General features: G+C 42.4%; 1 protein-coding gene across 2 annotated transcripts in view; it reads right to left on the bottom strand.

Moving 5' to 3' along the window:
• Positions 1-21094: 21094 nt before the first annotated feature.
• The window catches only part of TESPA1 (thymocyte expressed, positive selection associated 1), a 35270-nt gene continuing 33407 nt past the window's right edge, over positions 21095-22957 (bottom strand). For both annotated transcript variants that reach the window (XM_072797606.1, XM_072797607.1), the window contains one exon: positions 21095-21833. The gene's annotated coding sequence lies outside the window, so the exon portion shown is untranslated. The remainder of the gene's footprint in view (positions 21834-22957) is intronic.

Raw genomic sequence — 22957 nt, 5'->3', positions numbered from 1 at the left:
CTGGTGATTGTAAGAAAATATTTTCTATTCTGTGTCTATCACTATATCATGCATTAGGTCTCCAGGGCTTACAAATCATCAGGGAAATATGAGTCAATGGATAAAGAAGCTGTGGTCTATGTACACAATGGAATATTCCTCAGCCATCAGAAACGACAAATACCCACCATTTACTTCGACGTGGATGGAACTGGAGGGTATGATGTTGAGTGAAATAAGTCAACCGGAGAAGGACAAACATTATATGGTCTCATTCATCTGGGGAATATAAAATATAGTGAAAAGGAATAAAGGGGAAAGGAGAAAAAATGAGTGGGAAATATCAGAAAGGGAGACAGAACATGAGAGCCTCCTAACTCTGGGAAACGAATTAGGGGTGGTGGAAGGGGAGGTGGGCGGGGGGTGAGGGTGACTGGGTGATGGGCACTGAGGGAGGCACTTGATGGGATGAGCACTGGGTGTTATTCTATATGTTGGCAAATTGGCACCAATAAAAAATAAATTTATAAAAATTAAAAAAGAAAAGACAGTGAGATATCACCTCACACTTGTTAGAATCTCATCAACAAGACAAGGGTTAAGACGTGTTGGGAAGCTAGTGGAGAAAGGAGAACCTCAGTACACAGTGGGAGGTAATGTAAATGGGTGCATCCACTAAAAAAAAAAATGAAGATATTACAAAAAACAAAATTGATCTACCATGTGTTCCCGCAATCCCTCTTCTCGGGTTATGCCCAAAGGAAATGAAAACATGATCTTGGAGAGGGAGCGGCCTTCCCATGTTTATTCTAGCATTTACTTTGTAGCTAAGATAATAGATATAACTATGTGCCCGTCATGGGCGGAGGGATAAGGAGCATGTCCTGTGTGTGTGTATATATATACACGCACATATGTACGATATATAATTTAGCCACGAGGAAGGACAGCTGCCATTTGCAAGAAAGATGGACCTTGAGCACATTATGTTGAGATAAATCAGACAGAGAAACACAAGCGTTGCGAGGTATCACTTTTATGTTGAATCTACAAAAGGCTAACTCATAAAAACAGACGTTAAGGCTGTTGTTACCCGGGTTGGGGTGTGAGAGACAGGAGAGATGTGGTTTGAAAGCAGAAACTTACAATGAGGAGAAAAAACACCCCAGACACCTCTTCCTTCTTTCGTGTGAGACTCTGAGGCTCCGGAGCCACTCGGCTTACCAAGGCATGTTGGGGGAGCCTCATCGGGTAGATGGAGAGCGGCAGTGGGAATCCCTTACAGGGTGCTCTGCTCTCTGAGGCAAGGGGATTTAACACACACACACACACAATCTGAAGGGAAAGAAAAAAAAAGTTTTTTTTTTGTTTTTTTTAAATGGTGAAAAAGAAAGTCGCCAGGAAGTCAAGGGGCTCTAGGATCACCCCCAGTGTGGAATACGCCCCAGCAGCCCACCACCCACTCATGGCCTCTCAACAGAAGCAGACTTGCCCTGAAGGCTCCCCCAGCACGTGGCTCTGTATTGAGCACCCTCTGTATGCCTCCCACCACGCTGCCAGGGCAGAGGCCAGGAGACTCACCGGGTGCAGTGAAGGGGATGCTTGGTTGGCTGATGACGGAAGACGGCAAATGTGCCTCATGTAGGGTCCACTCTGGACTTAGAAACACACAGTGGGTTAATCAGGGGAAGTTAGTACAAGGGAACCTGAGTTCTGGTGCATGAGTGACTCTGTGGAACCCCGACCTGGGCCCCCAGGGCTGAGGGAGGGCAACAAGGAAGGACGATGGCGGGAAGAGGCCTTCTCCCTGACACTGTGGTCAGACCTCAGGCAACAAGGCTAGTCCCACCCACTGGATGGCAGAGGTGTTCCCTGATTTTTCTAGCCTGAAGCTGGGCCCCAGGGAACAACCCCGCACACAGAGTGCAGGGAGAGGAGACAGTCAGCACCCCCTGGCCTGAATGTGCAGAGAGACGGGGCTCAGGGTGGAGGTGGGCACGTAGGGCCTGCAGGGAGACATGGGCTCGTGGGACCCCCAGGCCACTAGCAGGGCCTGCTGGGGGACTTGGGACTGTGCAGGAGAGGGGTCCTTGGGATGCAGGCGCCCTCCGAGAGGGCGCTGGAGACTGTGGTGCCCACCCGGACCGCGTGTGCAATGCCCCCAGGACTGGCCGTGCTGGCCGCGGGGCTGGGGCAGGACTCCTCCACACGGTCCCACACCCCAGCCGACCACCGTGCTGCGGCCACAACCCCGGGAAGCCCCTTCCTCCTGCAATCTCTCTCCAGCGGCCTCTGCTCAGACGGTGGGGGCCGTGCTCACTGTCAAGGGCAGCCGAGCCCGAGTCCTCTGCCCTGTGGCGGAGCCTGTGCTGCGGGGCGGGCCTGGAGGTCGAGGGCACTGAACTGCCCACCGACACAGCAGCACAGGTACAAATGCCAATAACAGGGAGCGTCCGATTCCCAGGGTCAGTGGGAGGACCCCAAGTCCCCACCAAGGGTTCCACCAGCACAGACTGATGTTCTACTGTTGTCCATATCAGTTTCCACAATAAATGTACATAAAGAGTTATCAGAGTGTGTTTTTCTGACAAGATGGAAATTTCCATGACACTGTCATGCTCCTAACAGTATTTTTTAGCATTATCCTTTTAAGAAGCGTCTACAAACTGAGTTATTATATATGTGAATATTGGAAATATGCTCCCAAATACCAACAAGTTTTTTTCATTAAAACAAATGACTATATATATATATATACTGGGAATGCTATATCAAAATTAGACTGAGATAATTTCCACACCTTTAATTTTGTGCAATTATGTGACCTCTATTTTACTTTAATATATTTTGGGGAAATCAAAGTTAGGTGCTCCTGGTTGGTTAAGTTGGTTAAGCATGTAACCCTCGATTTTGGCTCAGATCATAATTCCAGAGTCCTGTATCCAGCTCTGTGCTGAGCATGAGATCTGCTTGACGTCCTCTCTCTCCCTCTTTACTGCCCCTCCCCTGCCACTCTCACTCTTAATAAATAGATGAATGAATAAATAAAATCTTTAAAACCAAACTTCTATGTATATGTATATATACTTCTATATATCAGCCAATGTAGCCGATTTCCTTGTGCCTCAGAATATTTATTCTTACTAAGAAAATACAAAGATATATATGTATCCTAGGAAAGTCAAATCCATTGTGCATCCCAAAAACATTTAACTACTGCCTTTCCCCAAAACTTAATATTTCTCCCTCTGCCTGTGTCTCTGCCTCTCTCTCTCTCTCATGAATAAATAAAATCTTAAAAATAAAAAGTATAAAAAAGGATAAGATGAAAATAAATGAAATAAAATAAAAATTCATGAATTCATATCGGTAAAAAAAACTTAATATTTCCATTATAAAAATTAAAATAGAAGTATGTATAAGAAATAAAAGTAAAACTAACCGGATTTCCTAACACAATGCAATAATTGAACATTTCCTAACCCTTTATATGAATATGTGAACACACCCTTCTCCACGCCTGGCATCCATACTATCACTGCTCCCACTGTCAAAAAGCAAATATTAAATGAGTTTGCCCACGTGCTCACTCTCATATGCAAATATGTGTCTACACTAATGTATGTCTATGCCCGCTTCTGTTTTACAAAATGATATACAAAGAAAGGAAAACATGGTATTCCAAAATGGCATTATGTTCTAGACCATTCTTTTTTAAAAAATGTATATATATTTTTTTATTTTATTTGAGAGAGAGAGAATGCACACTAGGGAAGAGGAGGGGCAGAGGGAGAGGGAGAAGCAAGCTCATTGCTGAGCTGATGAGGGTCTCATTTCCAATGTCCTGGGGTCAAGACCTTTTTTTTTTTTTCCTGGGGTCAAGATCTGAGCCAAAGGCAGACCTTCACACAACTATGCTACCCAGGTGCCTCAGATCATTTTTTGCTGTGCACTCACTCCACTTAGTAGAAATCCAAGTCAGCCACTACACGTCTGCAGCATTGTTTTCTCTGGCTTTCCTATATCAGCACCTGCTGATGGGAATCCAGGTCATTTCTAGTGTTTTGCTGCTACTAATCAGGAAGCCATTGATATGCTTTGTGTTGTAACCTTATGTACAAAGGTTGCTGTATCTATCAATGCTTTAGGTCTCCAGATGGCTTTTAATGAAATCATATACATGTTTTAAATTGATTTTTTAAATTTATTTTTTATTGGTGTTCAATTTGCCAACATACAGAATAACACCCAGTGCTCATCCCGTCAAGTGCCCCCCTCAGTGCCCGCCACCCAGTCACGCCCACCCTCCGTCCACCTCCCCTTCCACCACCCCTAGTTCGTTTCCCAGAGTTAGGAGTCTCTCATGTTCTGTCTCCCTTTCTGATATTTCCCACTCATTTTTTCTCCTTTCCCCTTTATTCCCTTTCACTATTATTTATATTCCCCAAATGAATGAGACCATATAATGTTTGTCCTTCTCCGATTGACTTATTTCACTCAGCATAATAATTGAATAGATATTTTCAAATTCTTTTCCCAGAGGACACTAAAAATTATTATTAACAGAAATGAAATAGAGGAGCACGTTTTCCCAACCCTCTCTGCCACCAGTAACACACTCAGCATTTAACTCTGCATATCTGGTAGGTCAGAAGCAGTATTTGTCATACGTACTTGCATTTCCTGATTACAACACACATGAGCATGGAGATCTATTTGCTGTCCACTCGAATTTTCACTTGCAGGATTTGCTTTGTCAGATCTGTTCCTTTATTGTGTCTTCTGTTCTTAACACGTAAGGAGTTACACCACATGAGAAATATTAAGATTTTCATCTTTCTTAAAATCATAATGGTCTCCAACCTAACATATATGTATATTTTATTCACAATATACTTTCATGTGTTTTTATTCAAAGACTGATATCACATTTATTATAATTTTTATATTCAAATATATGTAATGGGGTCAACTAAAATTTGTGACACTCGAGCACACACAGATCACAGCTCTCTAATCCCTGATTTTCACAATGGTCACGAGGTTGGCCCTGGTCCCCAGTGCACAGTCTATTTTGGAGCATATATAAAAGGGAGATAGTAGGTGTAAAATCAGAGACAAAATCAGAAAAGCAGCCTCACCTAAAGACAAAGCCATAGAGAGAAGCATCAAGGACTCAGTCCCAAACCAGACCCCTCTCCTCCCACCATACACCACCTAGAAGGTGGAGGCCTCTGTAGCCATCCTGGGCTGCCACGGGCACGGACACACAACTGAGTCTCAATAAAATAGTTAACCAGATACAGACTGATGGAGGCTAAAGAGAGGTCCTAGGGCAATCGGAGGGCCAGTAGGATGGGGAGTCAGCACCAAAGGTATCATCTTGTCCCTTTCTGGCTTCAAGGAGCTGAAGCACACACCGCGCAGAGTGAATCTCCAGGCTGAGAAATCTGAATGCGCGCCAGGTGCCAGATACAGACGTAGCATGTTTCTACTCTGTTCAGTACTCGTGACCGCTGTCATATGTTACTGCCTTTCAGTGTCAACCTCAACATTGCCCATTCCGAGGAATCTCTGGTGGCTTCCAAACTGAAGTACCCCTCAGCTATGGACACATAACTTGATTCTATTCCCATCATAATATTTATCACTACCTGATGTTTTCTTGGCTCTTTGTTTCTTTGCTCTTGGTTTGTCTGGTTTTCTGCCTCCCCTTCAATAAATAACACCTAAGGGAACAAAAGGTTACTTCATTTTACTAAATTCATAGGACTCAGAAGGGATCCAAGGACATAGTAAGTTCCAGAGAAATGTGAGTTAGGAACACATAAATGAATGCAATATAAATTCATGTGATAAGGATCAAACAACAAAAAAGAAGACTTTCCTTTAATGAATAGGGAGGGATATGAATAGTATTTTCATACTTTATTATGAAAAGTAAAGAGAAGTGGAAGTGGGCATTTCGGAAAGCAGAAATCAGGCTATGCCTGTGAGTTATGATATACAACAGACGAAGAAGACATAGGCAGGCAGGAATCCCATAAACAAAATTAACTAAGAGTGAGTCAGGTCCAATGGTGTGTAGCTACAACAGCATTTTACTGTCTCAAATCTCTACGGTCAAAGAAATCTGGATATACGGAGAGTTACATAAAAAAGCAACATGCATGTGAGGGGAAAATGCAGGCTCCACACGTACAAGGGAAGCACAATCATTACTCAGCTGTACCTCAAAACCTCACAAATACTTTGTTAAAAATTCAGGGAGATTCCTTATTTTTATTTATTTTTTTTTTTTTTGGAGATTCCTTCCAGACCTTCTTTGTGTCTTTATTCATTATCTGAAGCCAGGAAAGATCTCTCCTAAGCAAAATTCTCCCCCAAACTGGCTTTTTGTAACCAACAAAAGGAACTTTCAAATCTTTCCCTAATTCTCCTTCATTTCCCAAAGAGAAGTCATCCCACTCATGGCCTGATATCAGTTCTTACCATGACCATCTCCATCCCACCAACTGTGAATGACTGCTCCCTTCTGGAAAACCTGAGACAGCCACAAAATGCTCTCCTGTGAAGCTGAACATTCACAAGAGTGATTGTTCCCAAATTCAGCACTTTATTGTTATCTCTGTCTAGAAATACCTCATTAACATGTTCCTTATTGTTCCTTATTGTATTTTCCTTTCATTTCTTTTTCTGGAGGTCTTCCTGTTTCTCTCTGCACCCCTCTCTTGTCCAAATGTCTTTGTCCTACTTGATTAAACTATAGCTCCCATCATCCTTTGACCACTTGCAATCTTTGCTAAATAATTACCTTTAATTATTTAAATGTTTCAGGCTGTACAACATTCTCAGGCATCCAAAATGCCCTTCCTGGAAATTTGAAAACAATGACGCTTTGAGGGTGTCCTCCTGGACATCGTAGGAAGACACCTTTCTGAATACAGTGTTGGGGGCACCCTGGAACACTTACAGGAGCCTCCTTTTCCCTCCTGTTCACCCCACTGTACTCTCACTCTTATTCCATCAATCTTTAATCGTCTCATTACCCTCCTGGACATCTGACAACACTCATACTTCCACAGGTTCCTTCCTGACACCTTAGGGCAGTATCATTCCGAATATGGTGCCAAGCAGACCTTGAAATTCGATCAAGATTCCGTCTTCCTACTCCCCTCCTTCTAACCTGACATTTACCTTCTTAGGCTTGAATCATCACACTTGCTGGATGTTGACTTTGCACATTGGCAACTCTTTGTTGAAAAACCTGTTCAAGTTTCTTGGACACACTGTGGTAATTTTTATCTGGCATTACTGTCCATCTGTTCAGCACCACTGTCCAAAATTCAACACAAAGACTCACAGCCTTTGATGAGAAGAACAGATTCTGGGGTGATATTAATTTACACCAAAACCGCAAGAACACATGTTTCAACAGGAAATCTATACTGCATCAAGCCCTGACTCTAGAACAGTTTCATTTTGAGTATAGACAACAGATAGACTTTAGAAATCCACACGAATTGGCTTCATATGTTTCATCATTTACCTTTCCTGGGACATAATATCCCCTTTGTAGTACTCTGGAGGGGAATGCATAACCCGAATCTCCTTTGTGAAAATTTTTAAAAATTCAAAGTATGAGATTTTTTTTTCAAAAACGGCACTGGGTGTTATTCTGTATGTTGGCAAATTGAACACCAATAAAAAATAAATTTATTATTAAAAAAACAGTTAAGGGAAATGTATTCTTCAAATTATCAATGTCATGAAACATTTTTTAAAATTTGAATGCTATTTGCCAACACATAATATAACACCAGTGCTCATCCAGTCCAGTGCCGGCCTCAGTGCCCATCACACAGTTGCCCCAACCCCCCGCCCACCTCCCTTTCCACCACCGCTTGTTTATTTCCCAGAGTTAGGAGTCTCTCATGTTCTGTCATCTACACTATTTTTTCCACTCATTTTCTCTCCTTTCCCCTTTAATACCTTTCACTATTTCTTATATTCCCCATATGAGTGAAACCATATGATGATTGTCCTTCTCTGATTGACTTACTTCACTCAGCGTAATACCCTACAGTTCCCTCCATGTCAAAGCCAATGGTGGGTATTCGTCTCTTCTGATGGCTGAGTAATACCCCATTGTATACATAAAGCACATCCTCTCTATCCATTCATCTGTCGATGGACACCGAGGCTCCTTCCACAGCTTGGCTATTGTGGACGTTGCTGCTGTGAACATTGGGGTGCTATCTTAAAATTTTTCATCAAAGGAGTGAGAAGAATGAATTTGGCATAAAGATTTCGAGAGCTGGGCTGTCATTACACAACTGACCACTTGAGAGAGATGCTTGATAACGTTGGTGGTCGGACAGTGGCCCATAAGGGTGGATTCATTCATAATTACAGAATCCTCTGCTTTTATCTTCCTCCACCACAGTTGAAGAGTAACCACAGCTCATTGCTAGTTACCTGTTATCAATTGTGTGGGTTATTTTTTTTAACAAAATTTTCCTGGTCTCAGAAATCAAATCCTGATCCTCACTGACAGTATTTTTAGCTGACTTAATTCTTTCCACTTACGCCCTGACTCTTTAACCTCCTACCAGTTTGTGGTTGTGGAAGGCCAGGTAGGGCACAGCTTGTCAGCAATCATCATGAACACTTTGGATTTTGCTGAAAGATTTTTAAGCCATAAGGATTGAGATCGGAGGAGCGACATGAACATGACACGATTAACATTCTCACATGATTGTTATGGCTAATTTTGTGTGGACGGATTATGAAGAGATGGTATGTGTGCAAGAAGAGCACACAGAGCTATTTCAGACCACCTAGGGTGATGACCGGGTCCAGGAGAACATGGAAGTGATGAGAAGTTGTCTGTGTCTGAATGTATTTTCAGGATGGAGCTTAAGGATACCTGACAGGTTGGATATGGGTTGTGAAAGAAAAGAAGAGTCAGGCATAGTCTAGAGGTTTGTATGGGAACGACTGGAACAACAATGGTATCATTAATGAAGGTTGGCTGTCTTCACAGAGCCATATGTAGATGCACATACTCTAGGTGGAAGGTGAGGTAGACAGTAGAATGGCCTCCAGGACGGCCTCAGGTCCCAATCCCCAGGACTGTAAATATGATAACACCCTGACGAATATGTTGTTCTATGGCAAAAGGGACATTCCAGTAAGGAGGGTTAGTATGGTTGACCTTCAGATAGGGAGAGTCTCCCGGATTATCTGGCTGAGCCCAATGGAATGACGTGAGCCCCTGAAAGCAAAAGAGGAAGGCAGAGATGGACGACAGAAATAGATGAGGCACATAAAGGTTCAAGTGGCCTTTGCAGCTTTGACAGTGAAGGGGAATCACCTGAGCAGGAAGTGAATTCTTCGAGCCCCTGAAGGAGGTTGCAGGTAGATTGTTCCCAGAGTCTCCAGAAAAAAGCATAATTGCTCCTGTCTTGGTGTCTGCCTTGTTAGGCTCTAGTCAGAGAATCCACTGAGCCAAGCTGTGTCCCACATTTGCATGCAGGGAAATTGTGAGATGCGTATTGTTTTCAAATGTTAACTTTGTGGGGGTTTGTGACAGAAGCCATAGAAAGGGAGCACGGGAGGAAAAAGCAAGTCTTCCAAACAAGCCTTAGCAACGTGTCCTCCTGGGCTCTGTGGTTTTCCCCAGGCCGTTTTATTGCCTCTTTTGGGCTCTGTTTGCTTCCCACTTCCCACTTACTGCCTACACACCTGGGGAACCTGACCTATTCACAAGGAAGATTATTCTGTTCTGACCGCAGGTAAGTCGTTTTGAAGTTGGCCCAGTCAACCTGTTGGCAGCGTGTCCGTCAGCCCCTTCCCCTGAGCTGACCGCTTCACTGTGCCTTCCTCCTGCTGCTCAGGGTCTCCCTTCAGGGCAGGTGATGGTCACGCTCCTGCGTAGTGCTTGATCCTCAGTGTGGTCCGTTTCAGCCTTCCTGTAGGAATCTGTTGGTCCCTTTGGAACACTATTTCTGCCAACCCCTACAATTCAGTCTTTCACCTTAATGCCTGCTCAGTACCAGCGTGTGGGGTTAGACACTGACACACTTCCTTGATCCCTGCGGTGACGCCCCTTGGCCATGTCTTCTCTCGTTGAAGTCCTGCCTTCATGGTTTCAGGCATAGTCACTGACAAAGATGAAAAAGATCTCTTGGACTCAGTCAGTTCTTTGGCTGATGGAATTCTTCTATAGAGTTTTGAGTTGGAGCTATCCAGGCTTTGCCTGAAAATCTCCAGCGTGGCATGACAGCAAAAACGTACTTCACCTTAGGAGGCTTCCTAGTGCGGTGCACACTTTCTAACATGAGCCCCAATGATCCATACTCTTGTGTAATCCCATCCCTTTGAGTGGACGGCACGTGGGACCTGCCTGTAACTAACAGAGCATGGGAGGGATCATGTGATGTTACTGCCTCGATTTGCTTTGCTCTTGGATTGAAGGGAGGGATTCTCTTGCTGGCTCAGAGGAAGCAAACACTGATGTTACTTGGTGCTGATGGAGAGAACGATGAGGCGTGGAACTGCAGTTGACCCCTGGGACCTGGTGTGGCCTCCGCCAACCGTCATAAAAGCTGCTCTCTCAGTCATACAAACTCAAGGAAGTGAATTCCATCAACAAACATGTGACATTGGAATAAGATCAGGAACCTCAGATTAAACAAACCTTGCCTGCCACCTTGTTGGCCACCTTGTGAGACCCTGCAGAGAAGACCCATTTTTTTTTAGTGCCTGAACCCTTCACTCTGGAACCTGTGAGACAATAAGTGTGTATTGTTTTAAGCCACATGACATTTGTGGTATTTGTTATGCAGCAATGGAGAACTAATAAGACTGATTTTAGACTCCTAGTGTGTTCAGACATAAGGTCACTTGAGTACCCGTGACTAGAGCTTTGCTAGCTTTGGAATAATATTGCCTTTTTCATCTGAGTATGATGAATGTTGCCCACTATCACATTTTTTATTGAATATTGTGCTGAACGTCCAAGCCACTTCAATAAAGCAGGAAAAGAGGAAGAAGGAGCAAGCAGGTTTGGAAAAGAATAAAGTTAGTATCATTTATTAAAGAACATATGGTATATAGAGAAAATTGGAGATTATTAGTTGGGATTACTAACAAAATATAGTAAGATAACTGAGTATGAAGTCAGTGTACTAAAGCATTTTTCTTTGTTCCTTTTTTGCTTTACCAGAAGTAAAGCAATAGAAATTAATTTGAAAAAAAAAAGATATTATTACAGATTCAAATGGATGAAATAGCTAGGAACATATCTAATCAAACTTTTGCAAAACTTGCCCCTAAGAAACATTGAATATTATTGACATAAGTTAAAGAAAAACCTAAATCAGAGGAACATATCATGCCTGTGGACTCATAAATTTGAAGAAGTCAATTATTTTCAAATTGATATATGTTTTGAGAACAACTTAATAAGAAATCCCATTAGGTATTTTTATAGAAATTGACAAGTTCATCTTAAAATTTACATGTATAGACAAAGAAATCCTGGAGGAATAAGAAGGTCGCAAAATTTACAAGATTTTTGACCAGATATGAAGACCTATTGTCAAGTTTATCAAAAGACAAGACATAATGCTAACTGATTATGTGAAAAAAATATGGGAACCCTCTTATGGCATAAGCAAATGAAAATTGATCAGCCACCATCTAAAACTCTATCGAGTTTTCTCAAATTATTAAAAATAGTACTACCTTAATATCCAGCGAATTCACTTCTGGGTATTTATTAGAGGGGAAAAAATCACTCTCTTGAAAAGAGTTTTGTACTGCCACGTTCATTTGAGCGAATAGGTGAGAAATGGAAGCAACCTAAGTGTCCATTGACAAATAAATGGATTTTCAAAAATATTTTTAAAAAGATTTTATTTATTCATGAGAGACACAGAGAGAGGCAGAGACACAGGCAGAGGGAGAAGCAGGCTCCTTGCAGGGAGCCCGATGTGGGACTCGATCCTGGGACCCCGGGGTCATTACCTGAGCCAAAGGCAGATCCTCAATCACTGAGCCACCCAAGTGTCCCAACAAATAAATGTGTTAAGAAAATGTGGGATCCCTGGGTGGCGCAGCGGTTTAGCGCCTGCCTTTGGCCCAGGGCGCGATCCTGGAGACCCAGGATCGAGTCCCACATCGGGCTCCTGGTGCATGGAGCCTGCCTGCTTCTCCCTCTGCCTGTGTCTCTGCCTCTCTCTCTCTCTCTCTGATGTGACTATCATAGATAAATAAAAATTTAAAAAAAAGAAAATGTAATAAATGTACAAATATTATTCGGTCATAAAAGAGAAGCAAATCCTGCTATTTTTGACAACATGTATGGACCTTGACAGAATTATGCTAAATGACATAAGTCAGACAGAGAAAGATAAATACTGAATGATCTCACTTACACGTGTTATCATAAAAATTGAAATACTGAACCCACAGATACAGAGAATGGATTTGTGTATACATTATTGGTGTATAGGAATGCAAGAGACCTCTGTGTGTCATTTTGTATCCTGTGATTTTGCTGAATTCCTGTATCAGTTCTAGCAACTTTTGGGAGGAGTCTTATAGGTTTTCTAGATAGAGTTAGTATCATGTCGTCTGTGAAGAGTGGAAGCTTCACTTCTTCTTTGCTTATTTGGATACTTTTTATTTTTGTTGCCTGATTGCTGAGGCTAGGACTTCTACTATTATGTTGAACAGCAGTGGTGGAAGTGGACACCCCTGTTGTGTTCCTGACCTTAGGGGTAAAGCTCTCAGGATGAGATGAGCTGTAGGTCATTTGTATATGACCTTCATGATGTTGAGGTCTGTTCCCTCTATCCTTACGTTGTTGAGTGTTTTTATCAAGAAGATATGTTGCCTTTTGTCAAATGCTTTTTCTGCATCTATTGAGAGTGTCATATGGTTCTCATCATTTCTTTTATTAATGTGGTGTATCACTTTAATTGATTGGAAAATATTGAACCACACTTGCAGCCCAGGAGAAAAATCCCACTTAGTCATGGTGAATAATCCTTTTAATGTACTGTTGAATCCAATTAGCCAGTGTCTTATTGAGAATTTTTGCATCCGTGTTCATCAGGCATATTGGTCTGTAATTTTCCTTTTCAGTGGTGTCTTAGTCTGGTTTGGGGATCAAAATGATGCTGATATCATAGAATGAGTTTGGAAGGTTTCCTTCTATTTCTATTATTCAGAAAAGTTTTAGGTGAACAGGTATTAGTTGTTCAAGTGTTTGGTAAAATTCCTCCGGTAAGCCATCTGGCTCTGGACTCTTTTTTTTGTTGTTGTTGTTGGATGAGTTTTGATGACTGATTTAATTTCCTTGCTGGTTATGGGTCTGTTCACATTTTCTATTTCTTCCTGTTTCAGTTGTGGTAGTTCATATGTTTCAAGGAATTTGTCCATATCTTCAAGATTGCCTAATTTGTTGCCATTTCATTGATCATAATATTCCTTTTTTAAAAAAAAATTTATTTGATTTATTAAGTTTTTATTTAAATTCTAGTTAAGATACACTGCAATATTAGTTTCAGGTGTAGAATTTTTTTTATTAAGCTTTCAATTTTATTTTATTTTTTATAAATTTATTTTTTATTGGAGTTCAATTTGCCAACATGAAGCATAACACCCAGTGCTCATCCCATCGAGTGCCCACCTCAGTGCCCATCACCCAGTCACCCCCACCCCCCCGCCCATCTCCCCTTCCACCACCCTTAGTTCGTTTCCCAGAGTTAGGAGTCTCTCATGATCTGTCTCCCTTTCTGATATTTCCCACTCATTTTTTCTCCTTTCCCCTTTATTCCCTTTCACCATTTTTTATATTCCCCAAATGAATGAGACCATATAATGTTTCTCCTTCTCTGACTGACTTACTTCTCTCAGCATAATACCCTCCAGTTCCATCCACGTCGAAGCAAATGGTATTTGTCGCTTCTAATGGCTGAGGAATATTCCATTGAATACATAGACCGCAGCTTCTTTATCCATTCATCTTTCGATGGTCACTGAGGCTCCTTCCACAGTTTGGCTATTGTGGACATTGCTGCTAGAAACATCGGGGTGCAGGAGTCCCGGCATTTCACTGCATCTGTACCTTTGGGGTAAATCCCCAATACTGCAATTGCTGGGTCATAGGGCAGATCTATTTTTAACTCTTTGAGGAACCTCCACACAGTTTTCCAGAGTGGCTGCACCAGTTCACATTCCCACCAACAGCAGCAAAGGAAAAAGTGGTGCAATTCTGCAATCCATTTAACTCATAAACATAGAACCCTAAGTAACTATGGCCAGCCATTCATCGGATCCTTGATTGGGTAGTCCTGAAATCAGACATGTTCCTGTAGAAAGAATTTTAAGTGAGGCTGTCTATGCACTTATCAAGAATAAAGAAAAGTGATTGTATCCAACAACGGCAGGGAAAATCCTTCGGCAATGCTAATCCACTTTGGCTTTTCAGAGATATATACATCTAAAGCAATAGCAGACTAGAACTGAATTCTTGTCTATACTGTAAAATATCAATTGTGCAATTACAGGAATTCTGGTGATGATATTAAAAGTGAAATAACCAAAACACACATACAGAAGGCCCCGTTTTATCAACTGGTGTGAGAAGAAATTTTAATAAGAGAGAACCTATAACTTCTTTCTGGAAATGTTTTCCCACCAAATAAGGGCTTTCCCCCTATTATTTAAGGAGCCAGATGAATTAGAAGCCGTAGAAAGAGGCAGCTATAGAATTTGATCTTCCAAGTACCCCATTTACCTTTATTGAACTTAATCATAATACTGTAGAATTGCTATGATCTCACTAAAGGATTTCTATTGCTGTCAGTTACAACCCCAAATGCATTTTTATTCTTTATACTGGGTGCATTGTCTGTTTTCTTTATAAATGCAGTACAATAAACAAATTATTTAATAACCTAAAAAAAAAAGGAGTTCCCCTTTCCCCACATCCTCTCCAACATTTGTGGTTTCCTGCCTTGTTAATTTTCCCCATTCTCCCTGGTGTGAGGTGGGATCTCACTGTGGTTTGGGTTTGTATTTCCTTGATGGCAAGTGATGTGGAGCATTTTCTCATGTGCTTATTGGCCATGTCTGTGTCTTTCTCTGTGAGATTTCTGTTCATGTCTTTTGCCCATTTCATGATTGGAGTGCTTGTTTCTTTGCTGTAAAAAAAAGACAACCTACAGAATGGGAGAAGATATTTACAAATGACGTGTCAGATAAAGGGCTAGTTTCCATGATCATAATATTCCCTTATACTTGTTTGTATTTTTTTGGTGTTTGTAATCTCTCCTCTTTCGCTCATGATTTTATTAATTTGGGTCCTTTCTCTTTTCTTTTTGATAAGGCTAGTCAGGGGCTTAGCAACCATGTTAATTCTTTCAAAGAACCAGTTCCTAAATTTGTTGATCTCTTCATTTTTAAAAAATTTTTATATTATTACTTTCTGTTCTAATCTTTTTATTTTCCTTTTCCTGCTGAATTTAGGCTTTGTTTGCATTTTTTCCCAGTCTCTTTAGGTATAAAGTTGAGATTTTTCTATATACCAAAGTTTCAAACTGTTGTGATTTCATTTTCATTTGCTTCCATGTATTTTTAAATTCTTCTTTAATTTCTGGTTGATCTATTCATTTTTTAGTAGGATGATATTTAACTTCCACGTATTTGTGGTCCTTCCAAATTTTTCCTTATGGTTGACCTCAAGTTTCATAGCATTATGGTCTGAAAATATGCCTGGTATAATCTCAGTGTTTTTGTATCAGTTGAGACCTGATTTGTGACCCAGTATGTGATCTGTTCTGGAGAATGTTCCCTGAGCATTTGGAAAGAAAGGGTATTATGCTGCTTGAGGACGAAATGCTCTACATATATCTGTGAAGTCCAGCTGGTCCAGCGTGCCATTCAAAGTCCTTATTTCCTTGTTGATCTCCTGCTTAGATGACCTGTCCATTGCTGTGAGTGGGATGTTAAAGTCCCCTATTATTATTATTGTATTTTTATCAATGAGTTTCTTTAACTTTTTAATTAATCGACTTATATAATTGGCTGCTCCCAAGTTAGGAGCATAAATATTTACAATTGTTAGATCTTCTTGTTGGATAGACCCTGTTATTGTGATATAGTGTTCTTCCTCACCTCTTATTACAGTCTTTTGTTTAAAACTCTAATTTGTCTGATATAAGGAAGACTACTCCAGCTTTCCTTCCCATGGATTCTCCACCCCTCACTTTCAATCTCGAGGTGTCTTTGGGTCTAAAATGAGTCTCTTGTAAGCAACATATTGATAGGTCTTTTTAAAAAATTGATTCTGATATCTTATGTCTTTTGATTGGGGCATTTAGTCCATTTACATTCAGAATAATTATTGAAAGATGTGAATTTAGTGCCTTTGTATTATCTGTACAGTTGCTGTTCCTGTAGATTATCTGTTCCTTTCTAGTGTTTGTTATTTTTGGTTCCTTTTTCCACAAAAAGGGTCCCTTTTAATATTTCATGCAAGGCTGGTTTAGTGCTTATGAAGGCCTTTAGTTAGTTGTTGTTGTTGTTTTTTTTTTTTTGTCTTGGAAACTCTATCTCTCCTTCTATTTTGAATGAAAGCCTTGCTGAATAAAGTGTTGGTTGTATATTTTTCCCATTTAGCATGTTGAATATATCATGCCCATTCTTTCCGGGCTGCCAGGTCTCCATGAACAGGTTGGTTGATGTGTCTACCTTTATAGTTTAAGGACATTTTCTGTGGAGTTGCTTTCAGAATTCTCTATCTTTGTAGTTTGCAACTTTCACTATGATATGCCATGGTATTGACCTGTTCTTTTGATTTGGGGTAGGGGGTAGTTCTCTGTGCTTTTGGACTTGAATGCCTGGTTTCCCCCCCAGATTAGGGAAGTTTTCAGCTATAATTTTCTCAAATAGATGTTACACTTTTCTCTGTTTTTCTTCTTCAGGAACTTTGATACACATATTATTTTGCTTTATGGAATCGTTGAGTTCCCTAAGTCTACCTTCATGGTCTAATAGTTTTCTTTCCTTCTTTTTTTCAGCTTTATTATTATCCATAATTTTATCTTCCATATCACCTATGCTCTCTTCTGTTTCTTCAGTTCCCCTAGTGATTATATCCAGTCTGTTTGCATCTCTGGTTTAGTATTTTTTATTTCAGCCTGACTAGCTTCTAGGTCTTTAACTCTTCAGCAACGGTTTCTCTGGTGCCTTCTATGCTTTTTTTCAAGTCCAGCTAGTAATCTTATACAGTTGATCTAAATTTTTGTTCAGGTATATTTCTTATATCTGCTTTGAGCAAGTGCCTGGCTATAATATCTTCCTGACCTTTCTTCAGAGGAGCATTCCTCCATCTTGCCATTTTGGCTGAGCTTCTATCTTTTGTGTGTTATGGAAGCCTATTATGTTTCCTGCACTCAGAGTAATACTATATTAAAAAGAGATCATACACTGTCCAGGGCCTGGCAGTTCTTGAAGAACTTGAAGAATTTCTGGTGTATTTTCTGTGCACCCCACCATGACCTTTTGGCTGCTCTTTCCCACTGGCCTGTCTTCAGCAGAGCTCCTTCTTGCTTGCAGTAGGGGGGTGTTTGGACCTTTATCTAGATATGCTTTGATTTGTTTGTTGAAAGTAAGAGAAAGAAAAGAAGGACAAACATTATATGGTCTCCTTCATTTGGGGAATATAAAAAATAGTGAAAGGGAATAAAGGAGAAAAGAGAAAAAATAAGTGGGAAATATCAGAAAGGGAGACAGAACATGAAAGACTCCTAACTTCCTAACTCTGGGAAATGAACTAGGGGTGCGTGGAAGGGGAGGAGGACGGGGGGTGGGGGTGACTGGGTGGTGGGCACTGAGTGGGGCACTTGACGGGATGAGCACTGGGTGTTATTCTGTATGTTGGCAAATTGAACACCAATAAAAAATAAATTTATAAAAAAAAGAAAGAAAGAAGAGAGAGAGAGAAAGAAAAGAAAAAGAAAGTCTGATCCAAAAATAAGAGAAAAGGGAAGAAAACAAACAGATTAAAAAAAAGAAAGACACACACACACACAAAGCAAAACTATAAGCCTAAAAAAATTAAGAAAGAAAGAGACTATAGGCCTGACTCTAAAGAAAAAGAGAGGGAAAATAATAAACAAAAAGAAAAGACAAAAAGAAGACTGATCCAAAAAAAGAGGAAAGGAAATGGAAAAAACAAAAAAAAAATTATATAATTCTGATTCAAAAAAAAAAAAGAAGAAAGAAAGGAAGGAAGGAAGGAAGGAAGGAAGGAAGGAAGGAAAAGAAAGTATAAAAGGAAAAAACCCACAACCACCTGGTCCTATTTCCACCAAAACTGAAGGGGATGCTATGGGACACACTGAATGGCCAGTAAACTTGGTGAATAAAGAAGCTTGCCTGTGTTGCTCCTCTGGGGCAGAGGCCTGCTGTGCTGTCTCAGGATCCATCCTGCTGCAGTAATTAAAAAAAAAAAAAAAGAAAGAAAGAAGCAGTTACCATGCACAAAGGGCAGGGTGCCGGTGTTGCTCTCTGATGTCCAGCAGTGTTTAGCCTGCGTCCAATGAGATCTCACTCCCTGGGCAGGGGAATCTCACACCTCCCTCTGTTCAGGAAGCCCTCTCAGAAGTGAGGCCCTTCAGGGGCTTAGAGCCCGGTCTCCTGCTCTCCTGCATTTATCTCTGGTCAGGCTGGGACTCAAAGCTCCAAATCTTAAAGGAGCTGCCATCACTTGGATGCGCTCCCTCCTCAGGATTAGAGGCTCCCTGTACTCTGACTAGTGCTCTTTGTCCCAGAAAACCAGGCCCCTGGCTGGGTAGTGTGCAGATTCTATGCTCTGACAACACAAAAAGCAGTGACCCGGTGACCCCTCCTCAGCACACATCTTAGTCCCCCCGCCCTCTCCCCCCCCCAATGAAAGGCCTTCTTCCTGGCGCCTGCAGGGCCTTTTGTCCTTGGAGAGGATATATACCCTCTTCCAAATGTAATCCGGGAAGGGAACCTCCCAGGGCAACCCCCGAGACCCCTGCACCTCTTTGTGCCCGCTCTCCATTTGGAGCCTTCCTTCTCTCCAGGAGCAAACCATAAAGCTCCGCTCTTCCAGCAGCTCAGAGTTTGAGCTACAACGTCTTCAGGAAAAAGAGGAAATAAACAAATCATATAAATAAACCTAGAATGCTAAATAGTATAATTCTGTGGAGAAAAATGATAGCAGGGAAGAGAGCATGGCTCTGGGAGCTTTACTAAGATTACGGTGCCTGCGCCCCCTGCACCTCCTGCACCTGCCTAACCGCCAACCTGGTACGCTTCCAATCCATTTTTCCTAAAGTGGGCGCCCGCCCTGCCACCCACTCGGTCCTCGCATCCACATGGGAGAGGCGGGAATAGCAGATTGGCCTTGGGACTGTGAGCAGTGCTGTTGCTGCGATGGGTCTGGAGCCCTGTCCCATCACGGGGATGCGGGGATGTGGGGATGCAGGGATGTGGGGACGAGGGGATGCGGGGATGAGGGGATGAGAGGATGTGGGATGCACAATGAGGGGATGAGGGGATGGGGGATGCGGGGATGAGGGCTTGGCGCCTGGTACCTGGGTCGGGAGCAGGAGGACTGCAGCGCGGCAGGTGCTGGAGAGAGCCAGGCCGAGAGAGGAGCAGGGGTGCCTCTGTCCCCCAGACCAGTAATGAGTGTTACCCAAAGGGTTCTGGTTACTGGCCAAGGTCTTGGGAACCTGCCCAGGCAGGGGCCAGCAAGCAAATGCATTGTTTTCTTCCCTCCTCAGTGACGGTCTATGTGGATCCAGGAGTCACGGACCCGAGGACGTTGTCCTGCCGTATCCTGCCCCAGGGGGCGAGCGCACCTCCAGCCACACACACTTTGCACAGGTCTTCAGTTCCCCTGTAAGGAACCTGGCAACGCTGAGTGTGGCGGCTGCCCCTTCCTGCAACGCCAACCCAACTCCTCCATGAGATGAGATGGGTTCAGATATATTGTTGCTCAGGCTCTTTCACATGGAATAATGTCAGATTCGTGTGTTCTCTCTCATGGCCGAGATGGCCTCAACGTTCACCTCAGCTGGACCCCGGTTTGCACAGGTTCCCCCCACCCCCAGCGATGCTAGGCCCCAACCTCTGCTTTCTTACAGCATTTAATTTAAAAAGCATGTACTATAAGTCCTTCCTCAGACCCTTTGGGCTACCAATCTTCTCCCAGCCTCATCCCAATTCTACAACCCAGGCAAGCGTTTCTCTAGGAACTGAGAATCATCTCTCTGAAATTTAATCAAAGAACATAGGCCTTTATCTCCCAAGTTCAATGAAGGGAAGGAGCCTACCTTAAGCTGGGCCCTTAGCTCCTAGTCTTACAAAATGGCCAGAAAGTGGGGTTCCTGGGGCAGGGGGGGCTCAGGGGGTGGAGTGTCTGCCTTCAGCCCAGGTTGTGGTTGCGGAGTCCTGGGATCCAGCTCTGCCTGCTGGGCTGCCTCTGCCTGCTGCTCGGCCTACTTGTGTGCTCTCTCTGTCAAATACATAAATTCTTAAAAAAAAAAAAAAAAGAAAAAAAAGAAAAGAAAAATATGCCAGGAAGCTTACTTTTCCTCTAGATAAGGCCAGTCAGCAAACACGGGGTCTAAGAGCTCCCCAGCCCAGCTCCTAAACTCTCTAGTTCCTTGTTCTTCCCAAGCTGGACAACCAGACTTGGTCAACGCTCCGTGCTTTCTCCCCTCCGGTTGGCGATATTATTGGAATAAAATCAACCTCTGCCCGCTCATCCTATCTGGTAGATGATTTTTTTCTTTGACACTAGTGGTTATGCTTTCCCTCAAATCCCTCTCTTCTGGTCTTTGCTATCTTGCAACTTATTAGGCAGCTGAGTAATACATTACTGGAAGTGTGTGTGCGTGTGAGACCTCTCCTAGTCTACAAAAAACTTAGAACGGGTCTAAGATGCTCTGTACACGTGCTGCCTGGTACAGTATTGTAGGTGCTCAAGGCCTGTTTGTCAACAAAATATTTTCCCTATGACCCAAACCACAACTGCTAATTCTTTTAAAACACGACAACGTTTTTTTTTTGTTGTTGTTGTTAAGTTTATTTGTATTTTGTTTTCTGCCAGCAGAAAATACTGATTTTTTTTGCAATGGCCAAGAGGAGGAACCCTGATCCCCACTCATCTTTTTTATCTTCTATGAAGATGCAAAATTTGACATCGAGGGAGAAATTTGGTATAAGAGAGAGGCTTCCAGAAAAACAGGACTCTGGTGTTGTGGGAGACTTCCTGGAATTTAATTCGAGATGCAGAGGATACGTAGAGGCTCCTGGGAGCCCCAGTGCCAGGTACACCAAGGTTTCAGAGCCTGAAGGTGGGATTTCTCCTTCTTCATTTAGCTTAAGTCTGAGAATATTCCAGTAACAATATTGTTCCTTGTTCTCCGAAGTTGACCACCGTTAAATCCTCTAACTGCCCTACGCAGTATCAGAGCTTGGGAGAAAATCGTGTCTAGTTCACCATGGTCCATCTTGTGTATGCTAATACCCAGATGGTAGGGAAACCAATGCACAGAAGAATGAAGGGACGTGCCTCGGGTCTTTCCCCGGGCATGCAGTTTACGACAGGCTCAGGGCAGAGATTCCAGGTCTCTCCAGCCAGTCTTCCTTCCCATGCACCTGCTGCCTTTCTCCTACCGTGTTCAGGGGTTTGTGGGGCCGGGGAGCAGGAGCTGGGTCTTGGGGGCAATAGGACGTGGCATTGGGCTCTTCTCTGAAGCCACTGCTCTCAGAGCACGTACAGTGGCGTGGAAAGCCTGTAATGAGAATAAAAAGAAACATATCATCCATTTTCGAGACAACTCTGGGTACTGGGGTTGGTAGAGGCGTCCCTGCCCCACCTGTTGAAATGTCTCTCGCTAGTGCAAGCCCCACTCAGGGGGATTAGCAGCAGCTGGAGCAGCAGCAGCAACAACAGAAACCCTCATGTGACTTTCTGTTCTGCCCGCCGTGAAGTGCGGACCCTGGAAGGGTTCACTTCTTATCTTTTTATCCTTAGAAAGCAATACTTCTATCCTTATTCGTTTATGTGGATCACTGAACACTGCTGGAGAAAACGATTATTTTTAAACAGATTGTATTTATTTCTTCATTTGAGAGGGAGAGGGAGAGAGGGAGCGAGCACACGCGTGAGCCAGGGAAGGAGCAGAGGGAGAGGGAGACGCAGGCTCCACGCCGAGCAGGGCCCGACCCGAGGCCCCGAGATCATGACCTGGGCCGAAGGCAGACACTTAACCAACGGAGCCACCCAGGTGCCCCTGGAGAAAATTATTAAATCCCTACAAATCCATATTCTGTGCCTTGAGCTGAGCCCTAATATTATACATTTATTCAACTATTAATACGTGTTTCTATAATAAACATTTCTCATTATTTATTTTTCATAGTAACAACCTCAAGCCTTTACTGTTGTCTTCAAATTCCCTGTCTCACACTGTTTAGGGGTGACCTTTTTTTTTTAGCAAAAAGAGAGAGACCGATAGGCAGAAATGTCTTTTTTTTTTTTTTTTTTTAGGCAGAAATGTCTTGACTTCTCCAGATGTCCAATGTAACTGTGTTCACGCTTGTCCGTTTTCCTTTCCTCTAATCTCAGATAAAGATTTGTACGTATGCTTCACGGCTAAACCCTCCAAAAGCACTTTATGTGTATATACATATATTTTTCCTTTTTAATATAACAGCTTTATTGAGCTATAATTTACATACCATCAAATTCACCTTTAAAATCCCTTAAAAAGTGTACAATTGTTTTTAGTAGATTCATGGAATTATGCAGCCATCAACTCCAGAATATTTCTATCACCCCAAAAAGAAACCTCTTACCTATTAGGAGGGCACATGATATAATGAGCCCTGGGTATTATAGAAAACTAATGAATCA

This window comes from Canis lupus, chromosome 25 (genome assembly GCF_048164855.1).
Source record: "Canis lupus baileyi chromosome 25, mCanLup2.hap1, whole genome shotgun sequence".
NCBI lineage: Eukaryota > Metazoa > Chordata > Mammalia > Carnivora > Canidae > Canis > Canis lupus.
Note: the sequence above shows the minus strand (reverse complement) of the source record. Positions and strands in the feature narration are given on the sequence as shown.